Here is a 17,500-nt window from a genome sequence, read left to right as displayed (position 1 = left end):
TTAAAATTAAAAATGGCTGTTTAAACAAATAAAACATATTACAAGGCCTGTGGATTCAACATTAGTGCTACTATTCAGTTTCTCAATGTATTTCTGATTTTTTTCCTAAAAATTATCTTATTTTTTTAAGCAAGGACCGTGGGGGAAAAAAAATCAACAATCAGAAATCTACAGTTTGTGGTCTGAAGCCTAAGGCCTGAGCATGCTACTTGATATTGCCTCCTGGAGATCATGTAAAGGACAGACTACAGAGAGCACTCCTAAGCAGAAAGGAATACATACATTTCCACGGGTACTTACAGGATCCCTGATGTAAACTAGGGGGAACAGATTATATTCTGAAAAGTGACACCTGTAGTCCTACAAGATTTTTAAATAATATTTCTGCTCCTCAAATATTTATCACCAAGGTGCAAATAAAGCATCAGTAACACCCTGTGGAAATAACATGCATTGGATGGCTTTAAGAAACATGTCTGACTGCATTAACATTTTACTTAGTTGTACCAAGTACCAACCTAGCATCTGGGCAATGCCTATATTAAGGCTACATTACAAAGCATTTCAATTGCATTTTATTCACCATACTGTTTTAAATAAATAAGAAATCTTATTTCTCTCTTGTTATTGAGACACTAATGAGATAAGAAGTCTCTAGATATCACTGAGAGGTTGGAGAAACACTCAATTTCTGTAAAAAATATTTTTGTTGGAGCCTTATTTACCAGAGAACACAGTACAGTTCCATTTGAATTCAGATGACAACTATGTCTATGTGAAAAAGATGTTTTATTCTGACTCAACTGTATTTGGTCTGATCAGGTTCTGGTGAAAGTTAACAGCAATTTGCCTCTTCCCTAGCCAGATTTTCCCAGAACCAGCCATGTCTGTGAAATGATACTTGCAGCTATGCTTTTCTGTATTCCTCGATGACACAAAGTTCTATCCTAAGCCTCAGGCACTGTGAGAAGCCAATTTAATTCTGATTGTCTGCTACTTCTCTCTCTCTATCAGACAGCGATATTTAAAAGATGCCTTATTTCAGAAGACTAAACCTATATGTAGAAACTTCTGTGTTGTGCTAGATTTTCTCCTTATTCTTTCTGAGCCCTCCATCAGAACTCCTCCTTGCAGAGGGTTATATGCAGTGCAGCAGTATAAAGATAGATTCGGCTTCAATAAACAATCATCTCCTTCTAATGTGTGTCTTATTGCCTGAGTATTATCCTTTCCTTCTCCATCTACTTAGATTTTAAGAAAACCCAGTCATCACTGGGATACAATTGAGTAACAGATCAGATGAGTAAACATCAGCATGAGAAACTTGTTCTCTCTGATCCGAAGACTTCTCTGTTAATCTGAATCCAAAATATCAAAGAAAATTGCTGCCTGCATTTCAGGCTTTCAGCCCTACAAAGCCAACTATTCTCTGTCCAGCTGTAAAGTGCAAAGCTGGTGGTAGAAGTGGAGACAGGATAGTAGTGTCTATGACAAAAAGACAGCTGAAGAAAAAAACTCCAAGCTGTCAGATGCCCAATGCACTGCCAAACAAATCAAAATGCTCAACTTCAGATAGGCTGATACCTCAGGTGCTTTGAGATCAGTGGAATGCCAGGTAGAAGATTCTTCAAAATCTTCTATGACAGTTTCTTGCCATTACAAATATAATTTTGTAGGTGAATTGGAATTCCAGATTCAGATATCCAAATATATAGAAATAATACACAACCTCTAAAACCAGATGTAAAGCAATGTGCTTTTACTTTCTTCTTGAGGATAAAATTTTCCAGAATGTTTGCCCTGGTAAAATGAGCTAATAACGAAGGCTGACAGCAAGAGATAAGTTTAAGCTCTCACAGCAAGCCATAGAAAGGTTAAAAAGGAATCAACATAGAGCTCTATAGGTGGCTGCAGAGTCCCCATTCTTACTGCTCAACTTCCTATTTTATTCCCACTTATAGCAATGTGGTAAGAGCTATCATCACCTGAATCATTCTGATACCCAGTTTTCCAAAAGTACTATCTGCCTCTCCCTCTGTTCCAAACGCATTCAGGCCGTCCTCTCCAGCAGTTTGCTGCCACCTGAGCAAGGTTTGCTTATATTCACCCATGTAATTGGAACAGTGTTCATTTTACACTGCTAAAGAAGATTGTACATGATTGCCTATGTAACCACCAGCAGCTCAATCACCTGGAAAGGCCACGACTTGACACTATTTGACCAGCTTGTTTTTGTTGTTGTCAAAAACCTGCAACACATACTTCCAGCTTGAACCATATAACAAATCTCTATGTAAGAATTTGAAAATACACAAGATTTTCAAGTCACTGTTCTACTATGTGGGACAGAATCAAACCTCTACTGTCACCTGTCTTTTATCTTTTCAGGGTGCGACTATATAGTGCACAAAAAGGCATTTTTATATTCACAGACAATGCAGCTGTGTAATAATGTTAGCTTTGTCCTTCAGTGCAAAATCATTTTTTGTTGACATGTGTGTCTTAGGACCCATAACATTGAAACATCTGAAAATAGTGATTCATTTTAAAAATTTCATTTGAACATCTGCACTAAACAGAATTTACAAAGAAAGAAACATTATTCTGGTCATACAACTTCACTGCTTTATGGAACCTACACTCCTTTGTGTTTCCTACAGCTCAAAGTCGCCCACAAGAGCTGATACTAAAGGCTAGTTCTTTTTCTGCATGTTTTTTAATTTCCAATTACAATAAAACCCTACATTTCAAGGCAAAATTCCCTTCTTAAGATTATATCCATGTTTAAATGCCTCAAAAAAAATCCAGTCATTAAATACATGAGATGGAATTGTTAAAAAAAAAAAAAAGAAACAAGCTCAAACCAGAAATCCTAAGGGTATGGGCATGTGCCAGGCTGGGGGCATTAAAAAATACAATGAGCTAGAGAGCATTTTTTAAAGCAAAATTCTTCCATGTGATCCTTGAGAACTGTATACCTGTGCATGTGTATGCCCATACAGACATACACACTGGTATTAGGGCAATCTGCCCTCATCTGCTCTGGTGCAACTCTTTCTGATAACATAATTGAGGTCATGTAATAGAAGGAAAACACACTAGCAAAAAATAAATTACTCAGGTTCAGATAATTTTGGAAAGCATGGGAAAAATAGAAAGGTGAATTACAGTGTAAAGACAGAAATCAGTTTTCATGTGAAAAATGATGGGTTTACATGATGCATGAGTACTACCCAGCCACTCTGTAACTTTCGAAGGGGGCTGCAATAAAGGCTGAAGGAGAAGATAATAGCAGAGATAGTTGCTGATACTAAATGCAGACAAGAGAAATAAGATCAGGAAATGCAAAAATAATGTAAGAGACAAGCCTTAGAAAACACTTCTACCAAGCTGATGACAAAATTAGCTTGGTTATATTCCAGTTAGGCTTTAGCGTTAAATGGGCAATATGAGGCAAAACCAAAATTTTAAAGACATTTTTCTTGTCTACAACAAATAAACAAAATCATAGATATAGATTTCATCTAAAATAACCAGTATTAGATAGATAAATAATGAAACCCCTCGTTGTAGTAACGTACCACATCTTACCATAAATGTTGCTAACAGTGTAGTTTATCATGAAAAGTGGGACTCAATAAAAGGTGAATGGAACAGCTAGGTTGTCTATAAGGTAACTGTGACTAAACAAATAGCTGGCAGCATTTCATTCTGATTAGACAGGGTCTGCATAAATTAAGGATTACAATTATGTCAGGAACTACATATAAATGAAGCTGATTTTAATACACCAGGAAGTACATTGTTACTATTTACTATTAATCCACATACATAAAAACTTTGCTTACTCTTGTTTTGCTCCCAGCATGCAGTGTATATTAACCTGTCCAATTTCACATAGGAACCAATTGTGACTATTACAATCCATATAATTTATCAGATTTAAAAAAAAAAAAAAAAGAAATCCAAGCAACACCTTTCCATATGGCCAATTAGTAAAGTCATAAAATGCAGCAAATATATGATGCTGTATTGAACATCTGTGCTGGTTATCCTATGGGAATTTTTAATAAAGGACCAAACAGCATATTGATGTTAATTCTATGTTACCGGGACTTTAAATAAAAAACTAAAATAAATAGCATCCATTAAACTGATCATACTGTTGTAACTCAAATTGTGTTTATTATGCTAATGGAACATGAAATTAAGAAAAAGACCTTTATGCCAGTGGAATTAATTAATGAGCTTTATGAAGGCATTGGGATGTAATTTATTTCTAGATAAGTAAGTCTAATTTGCAGTTCCATGGGTCTCTGCAATGCTGATTGTAATAGTTATTCCTGCAGATGTGCTGCTCACAGCATGTCTTTCCATTAGAACTGAACACCTCATTATATAAACTGTACCTAATTAAACATAATACAGTGGTGACTTGTTAAACTGGCCTTTTTAAGTCAGCAGCTGCCTAAGCTAATAATACCATATACAAGATTTATATCATCTACCATATAATACTGATATTAAAATATACTGCCCAAGGGATTGACAAGTAATTTACCAGTATGTAACAGGTACACTTCAGATTCTGCAATGGAGATTAAAGAATACTAGTCTATAAAAGTCAAATGAATTAAAATCTATTTGGAGTTCTAAATAACTATAAAAGTTTCTTAATAACCTTTTTCTTCTCACAGTTTATGTTTAAAAAACATAATCAGAGAATAACACTTTTCCTATGTTCATCAGATTTGATGCCCTATTTTTCTTATGTGGTCTGAATTATTACAACATTTGAACACAACTAGATATGTGCATACTGCCTTTGTTTCCATCAAAACAAAAGGAAAAACTGCAAGACAGATACAGCTATTTCTTGAATTTTGCCTGTTTGATTCTGTAACTATTCTGTACATGTACTTTCCACAAATTTGTAGACAGATCTCATATTCAAAATATGACTGTCAGACTCCATGAAGTCTATTTTGGTCAGAAAACAAGGAAGCCAGAAAATACACTGAGAACAGATTGAGTTTCTCATGATGTAACATGCAATAGAAAACCACAAAATAATATTTTGAATAAATCATGTCTAATCATGAAAACCTTCCATTCTGTATACTTCCTGTGGTTTAAGACTTGTCTTCTCTCTTCAGAAGCTGAATCCATCATTACCTTATGCTCTAATGTAGGGTAGCATTATTTTTGCTCTTCCCATTTTGCAAGTCTCTGGAGGAAGGGGATACATTTTGTTCACAGATCTGTCAGCAGAACTACACAGCTACACCTTTTCCCTACAAAAGCCTGTGATTATTCTTTCCTTTTTCCTCAATGTGAGCAGTCCTGCATATTGCTGCAATATCTCTCTCTGAATGAAGAAAATGAGGATCAAATTCTAAACATCTTTTAACATATGCCACTTCAAGCAATATCTCTAAAAACATGTATAACACTCTTGAGTCCATTAATGTCCAGTATCAAGCATCAAGGACAAAGCTGAGAAATGTCAATGTGTTTTTTCAGTATGGACTTCTAAAGTTTCTGACAATATTCACTCTCTGGAACAACCTTTGCTTGCACAGAGAAGTTAGAAAAAACACAAAAAAGTAAATGGTAAAGTGGTCATACTACTTGAATCCCATCACTTTATTTGGATTCTCTTCAAGTTTTGGAGGAAAAGATAATTCAGAATTAGATCAGATTTGTTCTGAATCGCTTTCTCTGTCTTACTGAGCACATAACAAAATATAGTGTTCTTACATAAACTAGTGTTTTATTTTTGTTTTCCGTGAGCTGTGACAATTGAACCACAATCCTCTTTTAAAGACTGCTGCTCTGATAGCAAACTGTCACTCTCATACATGTCTATATCTGCAGTGTCATATTTTACTCCTAAGGTTTCATAAAGACAGTTTGACAGTCATTCCCCTCTTCTTCCCACAATACCTACATCATTCTGGACTGTAGTGCGAAGTACATGAACCACTGAAAATTAAGGTGAAATTACAGTTTTTTCTAAAGTTACAGAATCAGAGAAGAAAGATCTATTCTGTCCTAAAGGATGTGCATCAAGCCACAAAACTATGTGCAATTTAACTTTATTGGCAGAACATGAAGAACAGGCTCCCTGTCTGAAACAGCTTGTGCACAACCGGCTCATGCTACTAACAGAGAGGATTCTTGTGGTAGAGCTGATAGCATGCTCAGAAGAAACTCAGCATTCCAGGATAAAGAATAAAATAGAGAACCTACAGTTAGAAGCAAAGTCTGTATGAGAAACAATTTCATTGTTTCCCATAATCACTCTGTTTAAATTCTGTCATTACCAAGGCTGCATTTTAATTTCCTGGAAGTTACCATTTTCTTCATGGTTTCAAGAGAGTCTTCCAACTATTTAATTCTTGTACTTAATTCTTGCTTGGGATCTTTATTGCAAAATCTTTTATTATAAATAATCACTGTGTTAAAACAACTTTCTTTATTTTAACGGATACTGTTTCAATTCAAAACCAGAGTCTATTTTTTTTTTCCTAAAAGTCCCATTTAAATTGCTTCACTATCTCTCAGTAATCAAATATGAAATGTAACAGAACAGCAATATAATTTGCTGAGGAAAAAAATTAGCAGAATCAATCAACAATAAAAAGAAAATAGGAGCTCGTGAGCATCATGGGTCCATTATAATTATTATTTTTAATTAAAGTATTCCAGATACACATTAATTTACTTTGCTCACTACTTTTATTGTTTGACTTGCCTTCAAATGGGAGCTGTGAGCACTCTGAAAAATGGGCTGAAAGACTCTCTTGTCTCGCAACAGATTGAGTAGTTACCTCTCCATTTGCTGCCAAAATGCATTTTAGTAATGTATCACAGCTAAACTCCTCCATGACTCAACACAGATGTCTTCTGTCTCTTAAAGTAACCTAAAACAAGGAAAATATTTTCTCCATACCCCATCAACAAAAGTAAAGAAATTCCACCAAAGGTTTAAAGACATCTAACTGGATGGATTTTCTAAACTGTTGTTATTTTAAAATTAGGAACCCTTTTTTGTATCTCCAAAAAGAAAAGAAAAATCCTATCATTTTGCTTCTGAGCCATATGACATATTTAATAATATTAAAGACAAAAAAATATTATAAAACAAAATACTAACCCCTTTAATGATATCAATAGAAGATTTATGCATTTAATTAAAATTTCAACTATTTTATTGAATAATTTTACAGTTTCTTACCCTACCTGATTCTGGTAAAAAAATAATTCTAAATACCACAAGAAGACTGAATTCACAAGCCTACTGACGTGACTAAGTTTTCAACTTACAGTTTCGGGAAATCGATGAAATTGAGAGAAATATCCTGATAATTTGATGCTTATGTGACCTGTGCTTCTAAAACCTTTCTGTAAAAGTGACTCCCAACTGGTCTGATCTCACAGGTGCCTAGGAATACTAGCTTGGGAGTTATAATGCCTATTTAACTTCTGACCTCTACAGTTATTCTGGAAGCATAAGAAAGATCTCAGACTCTCCCTTAGAGGTGGTTTTCAACCTCCTTGTGAGATGCAGAAGGGCAAACAATTGGGATCAACTAAAGTCGCTCAGAAACATTTCTCCCTAGAAGGAACTAAAAATAAGCAATAATATGGTCAGCAGGGAAAAAATTATTCCATAATAAAGACCCCACAAAAAGACAGTTATTTTAGCTTATTACTGCTACCATAAAGTCAAAAGAAGCTGTTGAATGAAAGAAAATGTTACAAAATTACTCATTTTTCCTCTCAAACCAAATGCAGAAGCTTGTTGTCCACTGCATTGCCAAATACTTGATTCACAGATACTCTAAAACTTTATTCTTTTTTCTGAAATTCTTTAAAACTTAAAAAAAATACTTTAAAAAATGTCATATACCATTCACTGAAAAATCAGTATTACATGGTGAATTAGAACAATTGCATGAAACATAAACAGCATTTTCCAAATAACTCTACAACAAAGCAAAACATACTAATCCACACTCAAGACAACTGAAAAACAGGAGAAAAGTGACAATCACTAATGCCCTCTACTATCACTTCTCCAACAAGACATTCATTTCTGGAAACTCTTAAAACATTCTTGGAAGACAAAGAGAATGTATATGCATGTTACTTTGAATTCTTTTTGCTGCTAGAACTCAGATACATAACACTGAGAGGTCACACACACACTTTGACAGAACAGAACTGACAGGTCTGTTAATTGATGACAAAGTTACAACACTAATATCTTTTCAATTATAACAATATTTTCACAATTTGAGAGATCAGTCTCTGTTCCCCACGTGCATACCATAAAGAACACTAAAGAAATGCTGTGAGGAGAATTCAGACATTGTTTCTGCTCCCATCAAGGACAGAAATCTCCACTGACTTCAGTGTAAACAGAATCAGGCCCTTCATGTGCGTATTAAATAAAGCAGACACTTCTGTCTCAATCTTCTCTGAATACATGCTTTTGATGCCACAAAGGAGATAAGACGAACTGATAAAAGTAATAGATGAAAGTATATTATTATCTATACTATCTCCATTATAAGAGATAAAATACTCTCTAGTGTCTGTGTGCATTACCATAAGCTACAGTGAAAGCTGACCTGTTTTCCAGAGGACAGATTTTTAAGTATGATGCTGAAGCAATTTTTGATGACATACTTTTCTACATTTCTCATGCCACTGAAGATTAGATATGTCGGCAAAGCACAATATAAATACAGCACCAGAATTTTATCTTATCCCTTGGCCAGTAGCTGTGAAATAAACATTCCAATAGTTTCTATATAAATATGAATCAGAAGGACTTCCTTGGATTTTTTTTAAAAGACAGACATTGTTATTATTGTCATATGACTAACAACAAGAATTACTATTTTTTAATTGCAAGTTCTCTTTCCTCCCTCTCGGGAGGCTCCAATACAAAATCCCTCTACAATATAATTTAAAAGCACTGGCATTCTGAGTTAGATTTCTTCAGCTTTGGAAGCAGATTCTCATAGCACCAGGGTGAAAAACAGTAAAAGATCCACAGCTGGAAGCCCAGCTTCCCCAGTGATGCAATACTCCCATTTGGTAGGTCACAAATCCGAAGGGAGAGGCAAAAAGGTGGGGTTTGCACACCAGCTGGCCTTTGTGGAGAAGAGACATGAGCTATTCTCATTCAGATGGTGCATCAGGAGACTCACAGGCTAAGCCAGTACAGTCAGGTGACATTGTTTTCAAGACCCAGAAAATGGGTGAATGACAATTTAATACATTAGGAGGTGCACTGTAGTACTACAAGACCTTAGCAAGGCATGCCTGATGTGCTCTGGAGACTTTAAACTCCATAACGAAGGGCTTATACAAGGTGGGAAAGAAAGGAATGTTATTGACTACAAACAGAATAAAGTCAGAAAGGATTTTGGCAGAAAGCTATTGCATGATTAGCATGTGAAGGAATCCCAGGCACAGTGGATCCCAAAATAACACTACTGCTAGCCAAATACCTCCTAGTCTCTGGCCTGCATCAGTTACTGAAAAACACACACCATAATACTAAACAGTGCTCAAAATTATTTTTTTCTGAAAGTGAGGCCATCACATATTCAACATAAAACCTACAGGGAAAACATATAGTGTAATAAGGTAAGGGGAAAAAAACACCTGTAAAGATGCTTCTGATTCCTCCCCTCTGCATAATGATCCAGTCTCTCAGCTAATGCATAGACTCATTTTTCCATTCATACCTACTGAGCTCTGACATTCTGCACAACTGGTATGTTTAACAGCAGGTTAAGAATAAACCTGTAGACCAAGCCTTAGTACCTTGCAGACCCACACAAGCTCATAATGCAACGAAAGGTCACAGAGCTGCTCACATTTCTACCCTTTGTCCAACAATACCACAACTTCAGCCACCCATGAGGTGAAAATTTTCCCCAGACACCAAGTTGTCAAGCTTAATGATGGAGTCTTCACACAAAAGAGAAAAGCTCAGTTAAATCTAAAAGCACACACACAAATTCTGACCTCTGGTGAGAAAAAGGAACACGTATTTGTGCCGCTTTTAGCTTTTATTGGTTTCCCACTAAATCTCCTAATACTTCTGACTTATTCCAAATTTTCAACTTTTGAATAACTACATTTGCAGCTCTGCTAATTTTGCTACTCTGGGAGCACAGCAAAATCTGGCTGTCACAACTGTGGCTCTTTTGTGTTCAAAACTGCATCACTTATGTATTTAAAAATACATATGATATTTACAAAGTCTACTCAAAACATTACTAAATTGTCCCATTTTCATGTTTTCATGACAATTTATATGTTTTCCATATGGGCAAGTGCTGACAATATGACACAAGCTTAGTGGAACAAACTGTGGTTTTTCTTTATTGTCTTGGCATCAAAAATCTGCACTTGCATAAAAATAACTCTCTCCTCTATTTTAAAGGGATGGCTTTTCATTAATGAAATTTTAAGGGCAACACTCTCTCATTTTACTTAAAAATGTATCAGAAATTTTCACTGCTTACCTTACCATTGTACCACCACAGTATTTGGGAACATCACAAATCTATTGTAAAAAGCTGTTGATATCAGCAGAGTTATTAAGATGAGTTTTCTATAACTTAGTGTCAGCTCCACAAAAGACTCAGGTTTGGGGGGGGAGGGAAAGATGCCTCACTCTTTATATCCACAGGCATAAAGATACTTCCACATTGCTCTTCTACTTCTGTTTTCTCCAACTTTCCAAAAGGGGGAAGCACTAATGCCTGAAAGCATTAGGAAGAACCTAATGTGTGCTAAAAGTCTAAGGCTGAAAAAGCTGACAGTAAATTATCTCCTTAAAAGTTCTCAAGGACTCCAACATGGCACTGAAAAGAACTATTATTCCTGTACTCCAACAGCATATGTATTTCAGCCATCTCCATCCAGCCTCTGCTGCCTCCCTCTCCCTACCTCACCACAAAGCTGTCCTTGCCTTCTACTTTTCTTTTCTTCCAATTACTGCAGTCCTAATGTAGAGAAAGCTTTCCCTGACCTGAAGCTCCTCAGTAGGCAGTCAGACAACCCAACCTTCTCTTCATTTAATCCAGCTCCTACACACACTTCACAACGTGACAGACATGTCAAATGAGCCATCCACCTGGCCGCTGACAGCAGTTTCTAGGGCATAAGAGACACAGCTGATGGAGGAGATTGTTGGAGGAAGTCAGGAAGACAGGAAGCCATAGGTAATATCACAAGTGCCCTGCTGAAAACCGACAGCTTAGTGGGTATGATACTGCTGGTTATTTGATGAATCTCAAGTCTAGGCCTTGAATAATTTCTACTTACTACTGAGAAGCTAAAGTGGAAAATAGGTTTTGCCGGAGTAAATAACGAAGGCTAATGCTATAGAAGTTGTGGGTAACAGGAACAATCTCAGTTACAGTCTAAAACATTTTACTTTCTAAGAACTGAATGTTGATGAAAGTTGCTATGCTGATGGAATAAAACCAAGTTAATTCACCCACAGATAAAGCAGCTGGTATCACACACAAACCTTCTCCTAGGCAGACTCTGTCTGGGATAGGCATTGGGCAATCTGTTTAAGAAGCAGGCTTGACTCAGACAGAGTCTCTGAATGAGTTTCCTATTAACTAATTAGAGATCCTTAGCCACCAACTGGTGCCTCTTCCTTCAAGGAGAATGCAGCACTTCCACCACCTGTTCTTTTTTGAGGTGACTCACCTTAGTGACACTACTGTCCCTAGACATGCATATACTTCCATTTGTAACTCTTATGCCTGATGGGAGAAAATCTGCTGCACTAGAACACTGGAACACTTCATGGATTGTCACTTTCTTTTCTTAGCAAGACTTACTTTTTATCAGTTGTGTGGGAGATGCACTTCAGGACACTTTTACTGCGTTCTATACACATCCCCCCACTGACACTTTGTACTGGTTTGGGCTGGAGGAGTTACTTTTCTTCATGGTAACTTGTATGGGGCAGTGTTTTGGATTTTTGCTGAAAACAGTATTAATAATTCAGGGATGGTTTAGTTATTGCTGAGTAGGGCTTACACACCATTGAGGCCTTTTCAGCTTGTCACCACATCCCACCAGTGAGTAGACAGAGGTGCACAAGAAGCTGGGATGGGACAAAGCCAGTACAGCTGACCCCAAGTGATTGCAGGGATATTCCACATCATATGGCATCGTGATCAGCATGGAAATCTGGGAGAAGAAGAAGGAAAGGGCACATGTTTGGAGTTATGATTTTTTGTCTCCCCAAGTAACCATTTTGCCTGATGGAGACCTGCTTCCCTGAGGATGGCTGAATACCTGCCTGCTTGTGGGAACTGGTGAACAAATTCCTTGGTTTGCTTTGCTCGTATGCACAGCTTTTACTTTACTTATTAAACTCCTTACCTCAACCCACAAGTTTTCTGACTATTATTTCTCTGATTTTCTTCCCTGTCCTGCTGGTGGGTGAGTGGGCAAGTGGCTGCGTGGGTGTGAGGCTTAGTTCCCAAGTGGGTTAAGCCATGACAAACCCACATGAACAGGAGTGTAGCTTCAGCAGAAGTTTCCATTGTTGACATACTCCAACTCATTCTGTCTTGTTTATTCTGACTCAAGTTTTCTTCACCCATTGTCTTAGTTTTCCTTATTTCGTTACATTTCCTTTAAAAGACTTGTGGCTGAAATCTAAGAAAGTTCAAGCAATAATTTCTTTTTCTTTAGCAGATATTTTTAGGGTAGATCTCTCAACAGCATTCATAAGATGAACATTAACAGCAAATAAACTTCTGAGGAACGGAATCTAATAATGGCTCCTCTTGGTTTACTTCTGGGTTGTTCTCATATTAGGCACAGTATATATATATATATATATATATACAGTTTAATTAGGATAAACTCTCTGCTTGCTTATGATCTCATCCTTTGCAAAACTACCTCACCAGTAGTGGTGAATAGGCTATAAATTACTCGGATGTTCTCACTCAGTGTTGAATTTCTCTCCCCAACTAAATGGGTTTGGAAAAGCTCTGGATCCAAAAGTTCACATTTGATGAATATTTTGGCACAGAGCTGAATATTCCCTATTAAGATGCACTACACAGAGAAGTGAGCAATATTCTGCAGTGGTTCGTTTTCCACCTAAGCAGAGTCTTGATTAAATACCTGTCTGCTCCTCTTACATGTCAATAGCTTGTATTTCAGCCAACTGCTTGCCCAGTTGCAGAGAAAAGTTTGCAGACAGGAAGCTGAGTTTATTCTGTGCAATAGAACTACTAAAATTAGGTAAACTTCCAGGAAACTGCACAATGGAATGCAATAACCACCTGTAGTCTTCAGTCTTAACAAAAATGTTTATTTCAAACAGCAGGTTCTCATCAGTCAATGGATGATTTTTCCTTTTCATGTAGCATAAAACCTACCAAGTAGCATTTGGAATTTTCACTTTAGTTTTCATTGTTAAAGAGACTTAATAGTCACAGTTAATAATTTATTATTTGATTATTAACTGTGACTATTAAGTCACTTTAACAATAGAAGTTAAAATTATAATGTAAAAAGTAAATTAAAAAATAAAAAGGAATGTAAAATTATATTGTAGTAAGATGATGAAATGGTGCACAGTAAAGACTATTGACACTCTCCTAAAGAATTTTGTTCCTGGATAGATAAACTTTCCTAAGGAATTTTGTTCCTGGATAGATAAATAGGATTTTTTCATTATAAGGAAATTTGAAAGCAGAAGAAATCTATTCTAGGAAAATGAAAATATTTACTCTTGCTGTTTATCCAGGCTAAATTAATAGTGCTAGTACTCTCAGGGTAACAAACCTTTTGAAAATTAGTTTTTTCCTCTTTATTAATCATATATTTAATCTATTTCACTTATATCACAAGCTTCAAAGGTTTTTTTTCTTCTAGTCCATCTCTGCATTTCACCCTTAAAACTTGCTTTGCAGTTAAAACATGCATTCCAAAAGGTACTGTGCCATTTGTACATTTTATAAAATAGAACTACAGCACAACCATTAAAAAAACACTTAAAATACACATAATTTTCAGGAATTATTATTATAGGTGGTGGTCACATTGCTTTAGTACTTACTAGAAATTCTAAAGTGTTTTCAAGTGGACTGAAGGGCTTGACCAGTCCTGGCAATGAAAAATAGGCCAGAAGACAGTGTTAGGTTTTAAAAAATTCCTTATAGAAAGACTCCAAGAGTCAAAGTCAAAGTCACATTTACTGCATGATTTGGAACTTAAAGTATTCATTTCTGACTCTACTTTCTTTCAGCAGATGTATTTGAGATGTACAAACACTGAAAGTCTAGTCTCCTTTTTACATAAATTTGATTTTTCTACCTTAATTATTGTTGATATTGTACATCATTTAGATGTGATTACATTATATTTAAGTATTCCTAAATGAACTCACATTAATCTAGTTACCTAAATTAGAGTTGAAAAATTATTTTAATGTGACATCCTGTTAATTTGTTCCTTTAGTACTCCAGCTTTGCATCCCTGGGGCAATACAACCATATCCTATCTAATACAAGAGTTTCAAAGCTCCAATACAGTACACAAACTTAGGATCACAGGAACTGCCAAAGATGATCAGAACCACAGGCTTTTTAGTCTCACATCCTATCTCCTGCAGGGAAGATGCTCCAGGGAAAGGTGTAAGAAACACACTAGTAAGCAATAACAAAATGTAACCTGAAATGTGGTCATCCAACACAAACAATGGAAATGGTGATTTTAAGCACAGCTACCATAAAAACAGATATTAAAAAAAAAAAACAAACAATAAGTGATCAGTTTAAAGAACACACAGATGTTTCAATTATGTAAATTTCCATTCCAGTGACATTTGATACAGCTGTGATATTCCAGCACGGGCTACAACTAAAACTATTTCTCAGGACGCAGCTATGGGCAAGAGAGAAAAATGTGCATTTATTCTATATAGTGGTGTTTAAGAAGCGTTTCCAAGTGGCCCACAAATTTTTATTCATGGGAAATGCTTTTGCTCATGCTTACTGAAAATAGTAACAAAACTAATTGTACTGTCTTTGGTTTAGAAGGACAGAATGGAAAGCAAAATTCAGCCACTGTGAACCTAAGGACACACTTATACACCTTGTGAACCACACAGAGGCTAATGATCTTAATCAACAAGAGAATTACAGTAATCCAAAGGTCTGTATACAGACAGAGCCCTAGTAATATCACAGCTGCAGAAGCCTCACTTCTCTTACTTCATCTGGAAAATAGTATTTCACTGGGACTGAAAGGTCTGATTTTTGTTCTCTCTTCATCTCTAGTCAAGACTTCACATGAAAACTGAGAAGAGAGACCCCAACTCCCCTTTGGTGAAAACTCTTAACATCCCTTTTCCACATCTTCCAAGAGATGGCCCTGCATTAAGGAAGCTACTTATTGAAGGAGGTTTGAAATGAGCTTCCACAAAGAGCACAGATCTTTTGCAATAAAACCTGCATCAAATTTTACAGGAAAGGGGGAGGTCTCCTTGAAGCACATGAAATAAAGCCTTCCAGCAGTGATAAGGCTAACTCCACATAATGGAACTTTGTTTTTTAATATTTTCACTTGGCACAGTACAAGATTTTCAACTTTGAGGTTTTTCAGGAAGCTATATTTGGAATGCCACATGGCAAACCAGAAACTCCAAATCTTCTTAGCTCTACACCTTTTTTGTATAGTTTACAGTACAGTCTAATTACATAATCACTTATTTGTCAATATCATACCTATTCTCCCACAAATTCAGAGACATATTATAATATTATATAACGTTTTTCACTGCCGTAACATTCCAGTATGTCTTTACCAACAGACTGTTCTGCATTTAAATCCTCACCTTTACTCTTTTTTTTTTTTTTTTTCATTTTAGTCAGCAGCCATAAACTATAGATTTTTCTCAAGCATCAGCAAGGCTGCCTTAAGTTCAATTTTGAGATGAGATTTTACTTTGAAGCTAACTTAGCTGTATTCACAGGTATCAAATGTGGCTTAAAAACGTAAGTCACATCTCATGATGTTCTTAAGCTGGTTGATAAATCTGACAAATAGTCAAACTATGCAGCAACAGTGGCCAGCCCATGACCAACAGTGGATAAACAGCTGAGAAAAATTTCTAGAATTTTTTCTCACATCTTGGAAAATTAAAAATATATCCAGAATACAGCTTTGTTCTGTCCTTGACAGAATATAGCTACCCAGATCATCTGTCAGGTTTGAAATTTGGATAATCATACCTGTAATGTAGAATAAACCTGCAAAGCACCTGTAACTTACAGAATTATTCACTAGAAAGTACTCAGGTCTTGGTAGATCCGCATATTCATGCTCTGCCCCAACCATGAGAACAGAATAGACGCCTGTGGTTAGAGACTGCAGTAGTAGATAATAGATTTGCCAGATTTTCTGGCATATTTAAAGTGTTCAACAAAATGCAGAATTATCTGAAGTGATATAATAATTTTACTTCAGAAATAGTAGCTGACAATGTAGTCAAGACTTGCTTCTTAGAGGGATTTTATAAGTGTGACATTTCTTACCTTTTGGATGCTTAACCCTACTCTTGCCTTATGCATTTACCATCTGGGCTGTTGCAAGAGTGTGCAGAAAAAAAAATGAAGTAGAAAAGAGCAGCACTGAAAAAAATACTGCCTATTAAAATAAATATTAAAGAAAGCTGTACAATCTTGATCATAAAAAATGTATTATTTTGAAATCTCCAGAAAATTAATTCAGAATATAAAATAACTATAGTCCTGTCATGGGCAGGGCATTATTTTCACTGTAGGTGTGTAAATACTAACAAACCAGAGCTCTTACATATCGGTAAAGGATAATTTAAGGAAGGTGATCTGTCCCTCCCCTTTCATCTTTCTTGTAGAAACAAATTATTTCGTTCTACAGTATCTTGCCTCACCCTTCGCTGAGAAGTTGGGAGCTTGAGCTTCCAGCCATATTGGATAATCTGAAAGTAACTATACTCCCTAGCATAGCCAAAATTGACACAAATGTCTCTTGTAAAAACATCAATTTTTTTGTTTTAAAAGGCATTGCACAGTATTTCTGTGGATCAGACGCAGAATATACTCACTGGTTGAAACTGGTTTTATGGCTCTTTTCCGTTCCAAGAAACTTACTGCTTTGGCTGAATTTTGCTCATGGAGCCATCCCATTTCTGCCTGATGGAGATTCAAAAAAGCTAAATCTCCTGTGAAAATATACCAGGCAACAGAAAGGACATGCTCACCAAGATCAGATTCAGTTGCAAAAGGGGGAAAGTAATTTTAAGGGGTTTTTTTTAAAAAGCTGTTTTGACATATGGTCTTCCTTTGTACATAAGAGAAGTAACTTCTGAGAAAACTGTTTCACTCTACCACATATAGGGCCCTGTAGGGCTTTTTCAGATGAACGGAAAAGATGGCAGTGT

This window comes from Oenanthe melanoleuca, chromosome 8 (assembly GCF_029582105.1).
Source record: "Oenanthe melanoleuca isolate GR-GAL-2019-014 chromosome 8, OMel1.0, whole genome shotgun sequence".
Taxonomy (NCBI): domain Eukaryota; kingdom Metazoa; phylum Chordata; class Aves; order Passeriformes; family Muscicapidae; genus Oenanthe; species Oenanthe melanoleuca.
The sequence above is the reverse complement of the archived record's forward strand: the minus strand, read 5'-3'. Positions refer to the sequence as shown.